Source organism: Mytilus californianus, unplaced genomic scaffold (genome assembly GCF_021869535.1).
Source record: "Mytilus californianus isolate M0D057914Y unplaced genomic scaffold, xbMytCali1.0.p SCAF_2, whole genome shotgun sequence".
Taxonomy (NCBI): Eukaryota; Metazoa; Mollusca; class Bivalvia; order Mytilida; family Mytilidae; genus Mytilus; species Mytilus californianus.
The window spans coordinates 21,707,393-21,721,948 of NW_026262668.1; the positions used below are offsets into that span (position 1 = coordinate 21,707,393).

Here is a 14,556-nt window from a genome sequence, read left to right on the forward strand (position 1 = left end):
TGTCTCATTGGCAATCATACCCCAACTTCTTATTTTTATATTGGAACTGTAATCAAGTCTTAAGCAGGCAAACTGAAAGGGAACTGTAGTACCTTTAATAAATAACTACTGACAAAAAATCAATGAAATATTCAAAGGATACAATGAAGCTAGCCATATGAAATATTTTTTTGTATGTTGTGCACCTCTTTTCTCATTTCAGTGGCAGGGGCTATGTTATATGGTTGGCTGTATCATAACTTGTGATAGGATATAGTTATGCAGTGTTGAATGTCGGTCCCGATGGGACACAGATCCTCACCCCAAATTGATAGGGATAAAATAATTAAATTATTTCACTCAATCTCAACAACAGGGCAAAAGTGAAGGAAATCAATCTAAGCATACTAGATTATTTAAGTATGTGATATGTGATAAATATTCAAAAGTGAGATTATTTGATCAAATCTAGCCTTGTGATACAATTTCTTGAAAAAGTATTAAAGCAAAATTGAGTTCTTCTACAACATATGGGTAAATGTCTAATTTTCCATGAATAAAGTCCAATAATTCTGGAAAGGCAAAACGTGAATTCGCCTTAAGCAAAGTGAGCTTTCTGTAAATTACACTCATACAAAATAAAAGGGAAACACTTGAGGCCAGAGAGAAGATATATTCGGTTGTCAAAAGTATAAAATAGAACATATGGAATCTTATTAATTATATAACAGTGATATTGTTTTGATAAAAAATTTCATGAAAACAACTGAGTCAATAATCTGAATTTTTTACTAAATATTGTAACATTTCACTTATGCACATTTTAATGTTGATGAGTCTCACATATTTAAAAATCCTCTTTATTATACTACACTTTGGAGCCCATAGTCTGCTAAAGCTTCATTTATTTAATCCTGCATTAGTTCAACAAAAATGTCTGCTAATAATCACTTGAACCACCTGGGTTATTTGGTGGGGTTACCATTCTGTACATGAATATATCTCTCTTAATAAATTTCATATACATTTTGTAAATTGCTGATTCCAGGTATTAAATTTTTTATCCTCCAGTAAAATTATTCTTCGGACACCATGTGTTGTGTACTGAAAAAAAGAAAATATTTTGTTATTAAATTAAAGTTTGTTAATTCAATCAAGACGTAATGAAGAATGATAATTATAATATATTGTATTTCATTGTTATGGCCATCTATGACCCCAATACAGTCTGCTTAAGTCATTCTCTTATCTGAAATAAAATGCTCCGCTGGGCGCAGCTTGATACAACCGCAGAGGTCTAACCCTGAAAAGTTGGGGCAAGTATGGACACAACATTCAAGCTTGATACAGCTCTGAATTTGGATTGTGATTAAATATTTGACACAGCAAAGGTTTCTGACACAGAACTTAAAATTTTTTAATTTACCTATTATGGTCCAATATCCAAAATCTAAATACATGGTTAGATTCAGCATATCAAAGAATCCAAAGAATTCAATTTTTGATGAAATCAAACAAAGTTTAATTTTGGACCCTTTTGACCTCAATGTGGACCAATTTGATAACAGGGCCCAAAAATCAAAATACATGGTTAGATTCAGCATATCAAAGAACACCATATATTAAATTTTTGTTGAAATCAAACAAAGTTTTATTTTGGACCCCAACTTGGACCAACTTGAAAACTGGGCCCATAATCAAAAATCTAAACACCCATGTTAAGATTCAGCATATCAAAGAACCCCAAGAATTAAATTTTTTTAAAAATCAAACTAAGTTTAATTTTGGACCCTTTGGACCTTAATGTAGACCAATTTAAAAAACGGGACCCAAAATTAAAAATCGAAATACACGGTTAGATTTGCCATATCAAAGAACCCCAATAATTCAATTTTTGATGAAATCAAACAAAGTTTAATTTTGGACCCTTTTGATCTCTATATGAACCAATTTGATAGCTGGGCCCACAAACAAAAAATCTAAATACATGGTTAGATTCAGCATATCAAAGAACCCCATATATTCAATTTTTGTTGAAATCAAACTACGTTTAATTTGGACCCCAATTTGGACCAACTTGAAAACTGGGCCCAAAATCAAAAATCTAAATACATGTTTAGATTCAGCATATCAAAGAACCCCATATATTCAATTTTTGTTAAAATCAAACTAAGTATAATTTTGGACCCTTTGGACCTTAATGTAGACCAATTTGAAAACTGGACCCAAAATTAAAAATCTGAAACATGATCAGATTCGGCATAACAAATAAATAAATGTGGTCAAAGATTTTACAAATCTAATGCACCATACTGTGCAATTAAAGATTACTTCTTGAAATTTTTCAATATTTGAAATTTGAAAAAAAAATAATATTTGAAGAATAATTCTTTTTAATTTCTGAAATCTGAAATGAGAAAAAATTGACCCCCCCCTTTTCCCCCCAAAAAATTCTTTCCCTCAAGATATGGTCATAATCTCAATTCAAATTTTCAATGGAATTTGCAACCATAATTACCCATTTAAATTTACCATAGTGCTAACTTAATCTATTTTATAATAGAATTTAAAATATGGTGTCAAATCTTTCATATGGATTTTTTGGTAAAAAAAAAAGATGCAACATTTGCAGATATTTTTACTGGTCTTCCTTTAAAAATATGCATTTCTTTAAACATAATTTAAAAGCAGTGTAAGGGAAGTAATCAAAATGTTGTATTTGGATTACCTCCCTTACACTGTTTTAAATTGTCTTCATTGTTCATTAACCATTACTTTATACATAATTTAAAAGCAGTGTAAGGGAGGTAATTCAAATGATGTATTTGATTTATCTCCTTTACACTGCTTTAAATTATGTTTTGTACTAAAGTATTTGTCCATTAACCAGGACAACCTTGTTTTTCCCCCTTTTTTGCCCTTAATTCCTAAACGGTTTGAGCCATAACCCCCCAAGAAAAATCCTAACCATCCCTTTGTGGTAAGGAAACATGTGGTATAATTTCAGATAGATCCATACACCGTTCCACAAGTTATTGTCTGGAAACTAGAAAATGCTTATTTTTGGCCCCTTATTGGCCCCTAATTCCTTAACTGTTGGTACCATCACCCCCAAAATCAATCCCAACCTTCCTTTTATGGTATTTAACCTTATGGTAAAATTTCATAGAGATCCATTCCCTTAAACTAAAGTTATAGTGCGAAAACCAATGTGTCTTCGGACTATGACGTAGACGCCAACATCATACATGTACCAATATACGACTGCAAAAGTATAAAAATGGACAAATTCATTAAAACACTTCATTAGGATACAATGCACATCTTGTAAGAGTTACTTCCCATATATTGTTTTTAATCATTTAGATTAATTTTAAACAAGAAATGATTGTAACAGGATGCTGTTACGAAGTCTCCCAAACGAAGCTCCCATAATTCGTAATTCCCAGTGTCGCCTGACATTGGACAAAGTCCAGTAATAATTGGTTTGGTCCAGTAAAGTTATATGCATTAGTGATGCCTGGGGACTAACCCTGTATATCATTCAAATCATCTTTGCATGACAAACCAGAATATATATGGTTTAGGGGTGGGGATCTCGACCATTTACAAGATACTAGAACATTGGGGGTGGGGGGAACCCCTGGGGACTGACCCTATACATCATTCAAATGTTCGAGACACGACGAACAGGAATATATATGGTTTAGGGGTGGGGATCTGGACCATTTACAAGATATTAGAACATTGGGGGTGGGGGGAACCCCTAAAGACTGACCATATACGTCATTCAAATGTTCGAGACATGATGAACAGGAATATATATGGTTTAGGGGTGGGGATCTCGACCATTTACAAGATATTAGAACTTTCTCAAATGGCAGGGGGTCGGGATGACCCCTTGGGACTAACCCTGTATATCATTCAAACCATCTTGGTATGACAAACCACAATATATATGGTTTATGGGTGGGGATCTTGACCACTTACAGATATTAGAACTTTCTTAAATAGCAGGGGGTGGGGGGTGACCCCTGGGGACTAACCCTGTATATCATTTAAACCATCTTCACATGACAAACCAGAATATATATGGTTTAGGGGTGAGGATCTTGACCACTTACAAGATATTAGAACTTTCTTTAATGGCAGGGGGTGGGGGTGACCCCTGGGGACTAACCCTGTATTTCATTTGATGTGCTTTATCATGACAAACCAGAATATATATGGTTTAGGGGTTGGGATCTCGACCACTTACAAGATATTAGAACTTTCTCAAATGGCAGGGGGTCGGGATGACCCCTGGGGAATAACCCTGTATATCATCCAAACCATCTTAGCATGACAAAACAGAATATATATGGTTTAGGGGTGGGGATCTCGACCACTTACAAGATATTAGAACTTTCTCAAATGGCAGGGGGTCAGGATGAGCCCTGGAGACTAACCCTGTATATCATTCAAACCATCTTAGCATGACAAACCAGAATATATATGGTTTAGGGGTAAGGATCTCGACCACTTACAAGATATTAGAACTTTTTTAAATGGCAGGGGGTGGGGGGTGACCCCTGGGGACTAACCCTGTATTTCATTTAATGTGCTTTATCATTTAGAACATTTTCAATTAAAAAGATTGTGTCTATCACAAACGGTTTTCAATTTATAATCATTTGAAAATTTAAAAAAATAAAATCCCATAGGGTTCTATAGTAAAACCCTCCTTTCTTTTTGCCCCTCAAAGTACCCCTTTATAAACCCCAATGCACAAACAAAACCCTGATTGCACCACTAGACATGTTAGTCTAGCATATTGTGAAACCCTAAGTTAATCTGACAAGCGGTTTTGGAGAACGGGTGCGGACAAGTTCAAATTTAAAAGCGGCGGAAGAGGAAGAAGAAGAATAATAATAACTAGATTTGCCATTGCAAGCAATAGCGGATGTCACCCTTCCCCCATTGCCACTAAGCGGCAGCCATTTCAAATATTTAAAACAGAGAATGCATATATTTGCATGGCTATACATCTTTCAGTAAATTTTCAAAACATTTAGAGCTTTTTTGATCATTTAAAATATTTTGACATTTTTGCAGTTTCCATGGCAACGGTGGCCATTTTGGAAATTCCAAAGTAAAAAGTCTCATCTTACCTTGCCAGGTAACAATCATAATAAGTTTCATTAAGTTTGGAGCATTTTGAAATTTTTGAAATTTTTACCATTTTTGCTGGTTTCTACGGTAACAGAGACCATTCCCAAAATTTAATGACAGATGCCACATTGGTACATTAGAGGGAACATACCATTAAAATTTCAATGGATTTGACATACTATTTTAAGAAAGTAAATGCTTCTTTAAGGTTTTTGGAGCATTTTGACCATTTTCCCATTGTTTCCATGGTAACGGCAGCCATTTTAGAAATTCAAATGCCAAATTCCACATCTACAAATGTTGCTCATCGTTACTGTGAAGTTTCATTAAATTTGGAGCATTTTGATATTTTGGAAATTTTTGGAGTAGTTTCCATGGCAACATAGTAGTTCCAATGATTGTCAAAATCAGCCAAAACCTGTATATAGTGGACAACTACATTGACTTAAAATTTAATGATTTTAAGTTTAAGCATTCTCAAATTATTAACCAAACTCAAATAAATAATTTTTTCACCTTTTTCAGTTTCCATGGTGATGGCAGCCATTTTTTAGTTCCAAAGTTGCACTGCAACTCGAAAGTCAGGGTTCCTTTTTATAGTGAACCATCATTTAGATTGGTTCCTTTGGCTCTGAGAAAACTGGCGGACAAAATTAGGTGGAAGAAAAATAATAGTAATAATAATAATAATAATAAAAGGGAAAAAGAAACAGAGGAAAAGCAATATGTCACCCGACATTGTCGATCAGGTGACATAATAACTGAGCAAAACCAATACGTCTTCCCAAACTTCGTTTGGGAGACTTTTAAATTACTGTACCCTTCATTCTTGAAATTAGGTTTTAAATCCAAATGAAACAATATTGACATTTATACAGCATAGATATTAGAATAAAATCTTTAAACTATTAAAAGTATACCATTTGGCCTTAAAGTCCGAACGATTCCTTGGCCTATATCCTATAAATTTTAAGTTCCAGTCCCAATTTATTCCATTGGCAACTTTCATGTCTGACTGTTAAATGCAGAATATTTTTAGTCTGTTTCCTTATGAAAACAGTTTAATTACCATGTGTATTATGTTTTTGTTTCATATTTGGGGGATTGAAATTATAGCACATTGTCAATAACCCACTTTTGTAACCCTAAACAGACAATTTTGGATTACTTACCCTTAATATATTGCAGTCCTATTGTTTTCTGTTAACAAAAATAATTTTGCTTTCAACAATACTGGACATTCCATTTGATTACTGTTTTCTTGTTGTATGTACAGAATATCATACATATACAAGTATTTTTGTTTTAATAAAAAGGTCCTCTGTTTTGAATTATTGATCCATAGTGAACATCTTTCTCCATCCTGTAAATACATGAAATATAAAGCAAATTTACATACAATTACTATTAATGTATATATACATGTACTAAATTATTCAAAGCAAAATTAAACTTTGCATTGTTATTATCAACACATGAATACAAATTTGCCAAATAAATTAGCAAGAAAATACATGTACATGTATTTATTAAGTATTATAGATAATTATGCCCCAGCATTTTTGCCCAATACAGTACATAAAGGTTTCAGACAAAGAAAACATTTCAAAAGTGTTGAAAAATAATTTTTAGGTTTAACAAGGAGCAAATTTATGTTATACCAACATGACCAAACCTTTTTATAACATTTTTATATTTAATAGTTTGCTTAAACATCATAAGATCATAACATGTCCATTGTACAATGCAAGCTGAAATTTTATACATTTTGGGGGCACTCACAACCCAGTTTTATTTTAATTTAAATCCTGGAACCTCCACTGTCATGACTGTATTGTCACTAAATTGACACCTTGAATTTGACAGTATAAATGAAGTTTGAGAAAGTAATATTTATTACATTAATGGATTATCATTTCTAATTAGATTGTGTATATAATCATTGGAAGAATATAACATGTATTAAGAAATTGTAATTAGTTCCTGGGGATGCATGTATTATGCAAAGCAGCATGTGTACAAGCTTTTCAAATGGGTGGGTGATTGGTTAATTTCAATTTGTAAATTTCTTTTATAATTTCAGAGATATGATTTAGAGGATGGCTATCTTAATTATTTTTTTATGGGAAAGATCTGGTACATGTCCATGTAATCATGGTAATAACTGAACATAAAATAAACATTGCTCAAGAGTGCTGACACAGGATGAACATGAATATTCTGTCCAATAAAAAGGAAAGAACAATTGTGTACAGATTGAAAAAAAAATTAATAAGCCATAATAGATCATAATAGCAAAATAAGAAAATGAATATAATGTCCCCTTAAATTCCTCCTACCCACCCACCCACATAAAAATAAAAATTTTCGTACGAGAATGGATAGTGAACCCCCCATTGTCAGAAACAAGTGCTTGTGATTGATTTCCCTTTGTATTATATGTTAATGTAAAAATGAAAGTTTTTTTAAATATTAAATTTTGGTGTATATGAAATGGGACGAATCTATTAATATTAGACCAGCTATAAAATAGCCAACAGTTGAAGTGAATATGTCTTACATTCTAATGATTTGCAGTGGCGGTTCTAGAAATTTTAATAAGAGGGGCCCACTAACTGCCTAAGAGGGGCCTACTAACTGCCTAAGAGGGGGCCCCACTCCAGTCATGCGTCAGTGATTCCCTATATAATCAACCAAATTTTTCCCACAAAAGGGGAGGCCCGGGCCCCCTGGCCCCCATTAAATCCGCCTCCGATTTGATAATGGAATTTTGAGTTGAATTTGAGACGGTCAGCAAAATTCATGTGTATTTGGGGGAGAAATTACCCCCCTTTTTAGAGAACTTACAGTCGGCATTACACGTGATCATCCGTGCTTTCAAATTTGATTAATTTTGGTCCGTATTTGCTGTTAGAGGTTTACAATTTTCTATTATCTGAGCACGAAGTGATAGCGTGAATATTTTCCAGTGAGATTGTGAAGAACACTTTGAACAGTTTGAAAACGGATGTTGACAACTTGTGTGGGTATAATATTCCCGGAGACAAGGACGGATACCTAAGACCGAAATCCGAATATAATTCACCAGTGGTTGGTGTAAATAGTGTATTCAATATATGAAAAGGAAATGATGAACATTGGGTTTTCAATTTTCATGTTTAATATAATTTTACACTTTATTTTTGCCGTTAAATCATTTTTTGGGATCCCACTTATTTGAAAATAATTAAGTCGGTATATCTGAAATAATCCTTTACCTTTTATGTTGTGTTGCATTAAGTTTTAACATCCAAGAATGTCATAAATGCATCTTTACAGCGTGGAATGTCAAATCCAACGTCAAACAATGGCCGCCATTACGTGTTGACAACGTTGTCTAGTGAACCGTATCACTGAGCACCGAAATCAATACTCAGGCGCTTCCGGTTGTCCTACTGCTAAACAAGGCGATATACGGCCAGTGACTATATATCAAACATTAATATACGGTCAATGCAATTTGACTGCGCAAAAAGCACAGTTGCAGGTATGTAGAAAATTATCAGTCAGTAAGATCAAAGGAAAATTTCGTAAAATAGCGATAACATAACTTTGTCAGCACTAAAATAACACATTAATAATACACCTTATCGCTATTCCCGCTTGACCCGAGAATCTGTCCCGCTCGAACTTTTGACGTCATACAACAATCACTTTTCTATTGTGGCGTCAGACATTTTCTATTATGACGTCAAAATTTTACGGGAACTTGTGTGATGTCCAGTTATGGCGGACAAATAGCGATAAGGTGTATAAATGGTTACTGGTCGACGACCAGTTACCGTCAGTTCCCAGTTACCGTCAATTGTATTTTTTTCGAGAAACGTCGTGGTCTATCGTATGACGTCATCGTGAGTTTTTAACGGACAAGCATCAAGAAGTTGTTGACTAAATTTAGTTCAGTAAGTATCAGGTCTTGGTAATGTATTTGTTAAAAATCACTTGTTTTACAATCCTCGCATCTCATATTCAGGCGGGGGAATCCTATGTAGCAAAAATAAATAAAAACTGGCCTAAAAAACGTTTGTTTACATATTCTCTAAAACCCTGTCCATCGTTTGAAATCATTTTAGCCAGTCATTTCACGATATGGAATACAAATATATTTATAAGAACTGATGTCATGTTCTAATCCCATTGGGCGCCATTTTGGCTAATAATGACCTGCAATGCAAAAATGGTTGCGGATTAACGTTGTATATTGCTTTTTGTGGCCGTATTTACGGGTTGTCTCTACTTAATAATGATCTCGGGAGTATCATGTTGTATGTTTGTACCCATAATATCATAACATTCGGATTGATGACATTTAAGGAATGACTGTAATATTTTTTCTGTCTATGAAAAAAAACATCAAAAATGGGGTGCACACTGGATAACCCGCGTAGCAGGTTATTTAAAAGTGTGCACCACATTTTTTAGGTTATTTCGAATAGACAGAAAAAAATATTACAGTCATTCCTTATAATTTAATTCTAAATTCAATTTTTAAGGAGTAAATTTTGAAAAAAAACGTTGGTGACGTCACGGTCACATTACAAAATTATGTCTATGAGCTGATAGACAAAACACTTTCAGCCAATCAGAAGACGTGTTACATCCAAAATTAAATTATTAAAATATACCCTTCTAAAACCAACTACATCCTAGATTCTACACATTTCATTTTATTGTACAACATTTTAAGACACCAATAAGCTTTTTCCTTCCAGATTTGAGGTTTTATTAATAAAATATTTTGACTTACATTTTGGTATTGAAAAGTTTCAATCTTATATCCATAAGCCAGACTGCCTTTCAGGTCGTACAATATATGCACATTTGAGAATTGCAACGTACGCATTGTTTACAAACTGCAACGCTAAAAGTCAAGGCCAATTTCATAATTACGCCATAAATATGTATTGACAAGCACTTGTCGTTACTTTAAGGGGTATTTAAGGGATATTTATTACCAATACACTCCTACAAGTCTGGTATTAAATTTCGTTCACCTGTACATGGAAGGACTTACTTGACGAACGAACGAAGTTCCTGGCCTGTATGGCATTGCTTTTTATTCATTAAGAGTTTTGAGTCATGATACCCTATTCATAAGTCCGAGATTACTCTGACGCCCAACGGCTGTTTTGCCAGACAAGCTGGCCTTGGGGCCGTGGGACGTCAGAGCTCGTCCCATATCAAAAAGTTGGTATTTGCCTGTCCAAAATGGATGCGCCGCTTCGTTGCTTCTGGAACCGACTGACGGCCTTAGATCCATATAAATCGGGCCTCAGTTTGTTCATTTTTCATTCATCTCTTCATTTATGCAAGTTTCACCTACCTGCCACCCTTTATTTTCTCATATTTGGACAGTTTTCACAGTGACTCATCGATTCCTGTATTTTAACTTTCATTTTGAAAAATTGTCACGTGACAACGAGAACAAGTTAGCCTCAATGCATTATGGGAGCTGATTTATGCAATTGACCCTGGGTCAATATGAATACATAATCTAACACCTCGTTCATTTGCGATGCAAATAAACTGAATGGACGAGGGTATTCCGATTGTTATCATGGGTGCTACTAAAAGTTTATTGCCGAAATTAGCATAAAAATTTGCATACTTCAGTCTCGAGGCAGCGAAGTCTCTCGTAACTTGACGTCCACTTGAAAATAAAAGTAAAAATGCAGGAATTTATGGGTCAATGTGAAAACTGTCCAAATATAAGAAAATAAAGGGTGGCATGTAGGTGAAACTTGCATAAATGAAGAGATAATTGAAAAATGAACAAACTGAGGCCCGATTTATATGGATCCAAGGCCGTCAGTTGGCTACAGAAGCAACGAAGCGGCGCATCTATTTTGGACGGGCAAATATCCACTTTTTGATATGGAACGAGCTCTGACGTCCCACGGCCCCAGCTTGTCTGGCAAAACAGCTGTTGGACGTCAGAGTAATCTCGGACTACCTATTCATAGGTGATTATAGGTATAAATTCTAACTTAAATTTCCATGTTTTCGACTACAAACATTGGATTCGTCATAAAAAATAAATCGAAAAGATCTTGAATCACTCAACTTTAAAATTTTATTATATGAAACATACAAAACTTGGACAATACAGCATGTCACAACAGCCCAACACACACCCTACATAAAAAAAATTGGACGTACAAAGAAAAGCAATATCACCGAACAAATGGTTCAGATACAAAGACTTAAATTAATCAAGGGGAAAACCATTAGCGATTAATAGGCCGCGCGGGGTGATGGCATGATTTGTTAAATAAATGACACAACACTGCAAACTGGCAGAAAAATCTGTTCAAATGTCAATTGGCAATTAATAATATGAGCTCACTTGCTTAACGTCCAGTGGCAATCATCTCGTGCTAATTTAGAACGAGAGGAAACGAAAAATTACCACAAAAGAAAGATTATGCAAGGTAAAAATTATCATGATGAAGGGCAAATTCCGGTATGCTGAACGAGGGCAGAAATGATGTCTTGCAACAGACCACCACCGGAAAACTCGGAGTTATTGCAATAAACGGGCATTAACTACGATTAAGACAAACAAATAAAATACAATTATTTTTGTTTCATGTATATAATTAAAGAAGACTTCTGACAAAATTCAAGAGTGCACACATTAGAATGTATCGCCTGCATTGCTGGTGGAAGGTTTATTGAAGGTCTAAAAGATAAAGGCTTTCAATTTCAAGTATCATATAAACTGAAAACAGTATCAACGACTAAAGTAACGGTCTAGGTTAGATGAACGCTAATAGATGAACTTGTACACCACCATAAAGTTCACATACTGCTTATAGCATCCGAGAAACAGACCAATCCACAAAACCATACCAGATAAACACATACACCAAATAAAACTAACATCGATCAATAACTCCTGAATAAACTATCAACACCGAGACAGGTATCGGCTGTCGGCATAAAAAAGACATTCAGCAAAAGAAACATTTATAATTAATTCAAAGTCGCTGGACCATGAACTGGAGGGCAGGGCCTCGAAATGGTTAACAAACTGAGATGTATATACAGTAATGTAACTTTATAGGAAACATCGGGTTATCAAACCAACTTAAGCCGAAAACTTGCATTGAAAATTGGTAAATAATTGAGTCACTGGACCATAACCTACGGGGGCAGTGCCTCGAAATAGTCGTCAAACTGATAGAAATTTTCATTTGATCTATCACGTCGTTCCTATCAAAATAGCTTAAGCGGAAACCTTAACAATCTTTGACGTGGATGTCGCCGGAAACGCAACATCCGTCTGTCTCGCCTTCCGTCGCAGGCGAGACAAAAATAAGTCGATGTCAAATGTTTGTCAGGAAGACACCAACTCCTTCCAATACCCAATAATATAGACCCAACTATTAACACATTAACTTAGAAATTGAGGTAAACACATCCATGGATCTTTGAGTCAGACAAAACGGGTAAAAATCGTCACCGATGGGCATCTAAAAGGTGTTAGTTGACAATTTTCGAACATGTTTATGAAAATAAGATGTGGTATGATTGCCAATGAGACATCTCTCCACAAGTGACCAAATGATATAGAAATTAACAATTATAGGTCATCGTACGGCCTCATTTGTAGATATTATTGGGTTTCAAATCTTTGCTATTTACAATTTCTTTCCATCTTTAATGGTTTCTGCAGAACACACATACGTCTCGCCTGTATGTAATTTTAATAGTAAAATACCAAAAAATTAAATAGGACAAATTTCACATGTAAACTAATCAGTCACTAAACCACGACTTTAGATACAGAGCCAAATAATTTCCGCGTAAACAAGCTCTGCCAATGCGAATATAGCTACAATAGACCGTGAATTGGGACAGAGCCATCTCTTCTCTATGGAAAATGAGACGAGTCCATGCATAAACAATATTACTGACCTGCCATCACAGGTTCCAGTTGAACTTAAAATATAAATTATGCAAAGTTTTTCAATAGACCATGACCGAGGGGCCAGGCGGACTAATCTCCATGGAAATGAGATGTGCAATTTTTTATTCAACTGCACACCAAATATCATTTATTTACCACTAGTGGCTTCCTATAAACTGACCCAAAAAATGCTTGTTTTGGGTCCATTTTTGGCCTCTAATTCCTAAACGGTTAGGACCATCACCCCCAAAACAATCTCAACCTTCCATTTGTGGTATTGCACCTTTAGCTTAAATGTAATAGAGATCCATACAATTAAACTAAAGTCATTGTTCGGAAACCAAATGTATGGCAACAAAATACAGACAAACTACAATAACATATGTACAATGAAGTAGTGACGATGGATAAGTATGAGAAAAATATTAAAAAATATCAAGTATGAAGTTCTCAATTTGATATCACACAACTGGCACTTTAACAAGCACTCACACGCAGTTATGCAAATTCAAAGCAAAATGTGTGAAGGCCTCGATCAAGGATCATCATATTTGTTTACCGAAACTTGAATAGTTCACCATTGTCTTTAAATAATTGTTTCTTAGTACATTCAACTAAACATTTATCATAGCAGAGGAAAAGTCTACATTTTCACTTTGACCAGTTTGTCATGAATCTAGGTCACACATATGTTTTGTTTCCGTATAAATTTATCAACATGAGGACACAATTAACCATTTGATTCTGATAAAGATAGTTTGATTTTTTTATTTTCAATTTTTGAGTTAATCTACTTTTATTTATCATGGGGAATAAGTTGCAACACTATTAAAGTGACATTTCAGAATTTTAGATCTACAACAAATCATCTTTGTCCTCCCGCATATTGAATACGCATGACACTCGTTCCTGTTACAAAACTTTGAATTTTTCGAAAAACTAAGGATTTTCTTATCCTAGGAATAGAATACCTTAGCCGTATTTGGCACAACTTTTTGGAATTTTGGGTCCTCAATGCTCTTCAACTTTGTACTTGTTTAGCTTTATAACTTTTTTGATCTGAGCGTCACTGATGAGTCTTATGTAGACGAAACGCGCGTCTGGCGTATTAAATTATAATCCTGGTACCTTTAATAACTATTTACACCACTGGGTCGATGCCACTGCTGGTGGGCGTTTCGTCCCCGAGGGTATCAACAGCCCAGTAGTCAGCACTTCGGTGTTGACATGAATATCAATTATATGGTCATTTTTATAAATTTCCTGTTACAAAACTTTGAATTTTTCGAAAAACTAAGGATTTTCTTATCCCAGGAATAGATTACCTTAGCCGTATTTGGCACAACTTTTTGGAATTTTGGGTCCTCAATGCTCTTCAACTTTGTACTTGTTTGGCTTTGTAACTTTTTTTATCTGAGCGTCACTGATGAGTCTCATGTAGACGAAACGCGCGTCTGGCGTATTAAATTATAATC

The 14,556-nt window shown here is 34.7% G+C and overlaps 1 long non-coding RNA gene across 1 annotated transcript; it reads right to left on the minus strand.

The window, feature by feature from the left end:
- Positions 1-80: 80 nt before the first annotated feature.
- Positions 81-8,167, minus strand: LOC127729502 (uncharacterized). The gene is made up of 3 exons (XR_007994653.1): positions 7,978-8,167; positions 6,303-6,493; positions 81-1,083 (listed from the first exon to the last, which is right to left on the minus strand). It is a non-coding gene; the product is annotated as an uncharacterized LOC127729502 (long non-coding RNA).
- Positions 8,168-14,556: the final 6,389 nt, after the last annotated feature.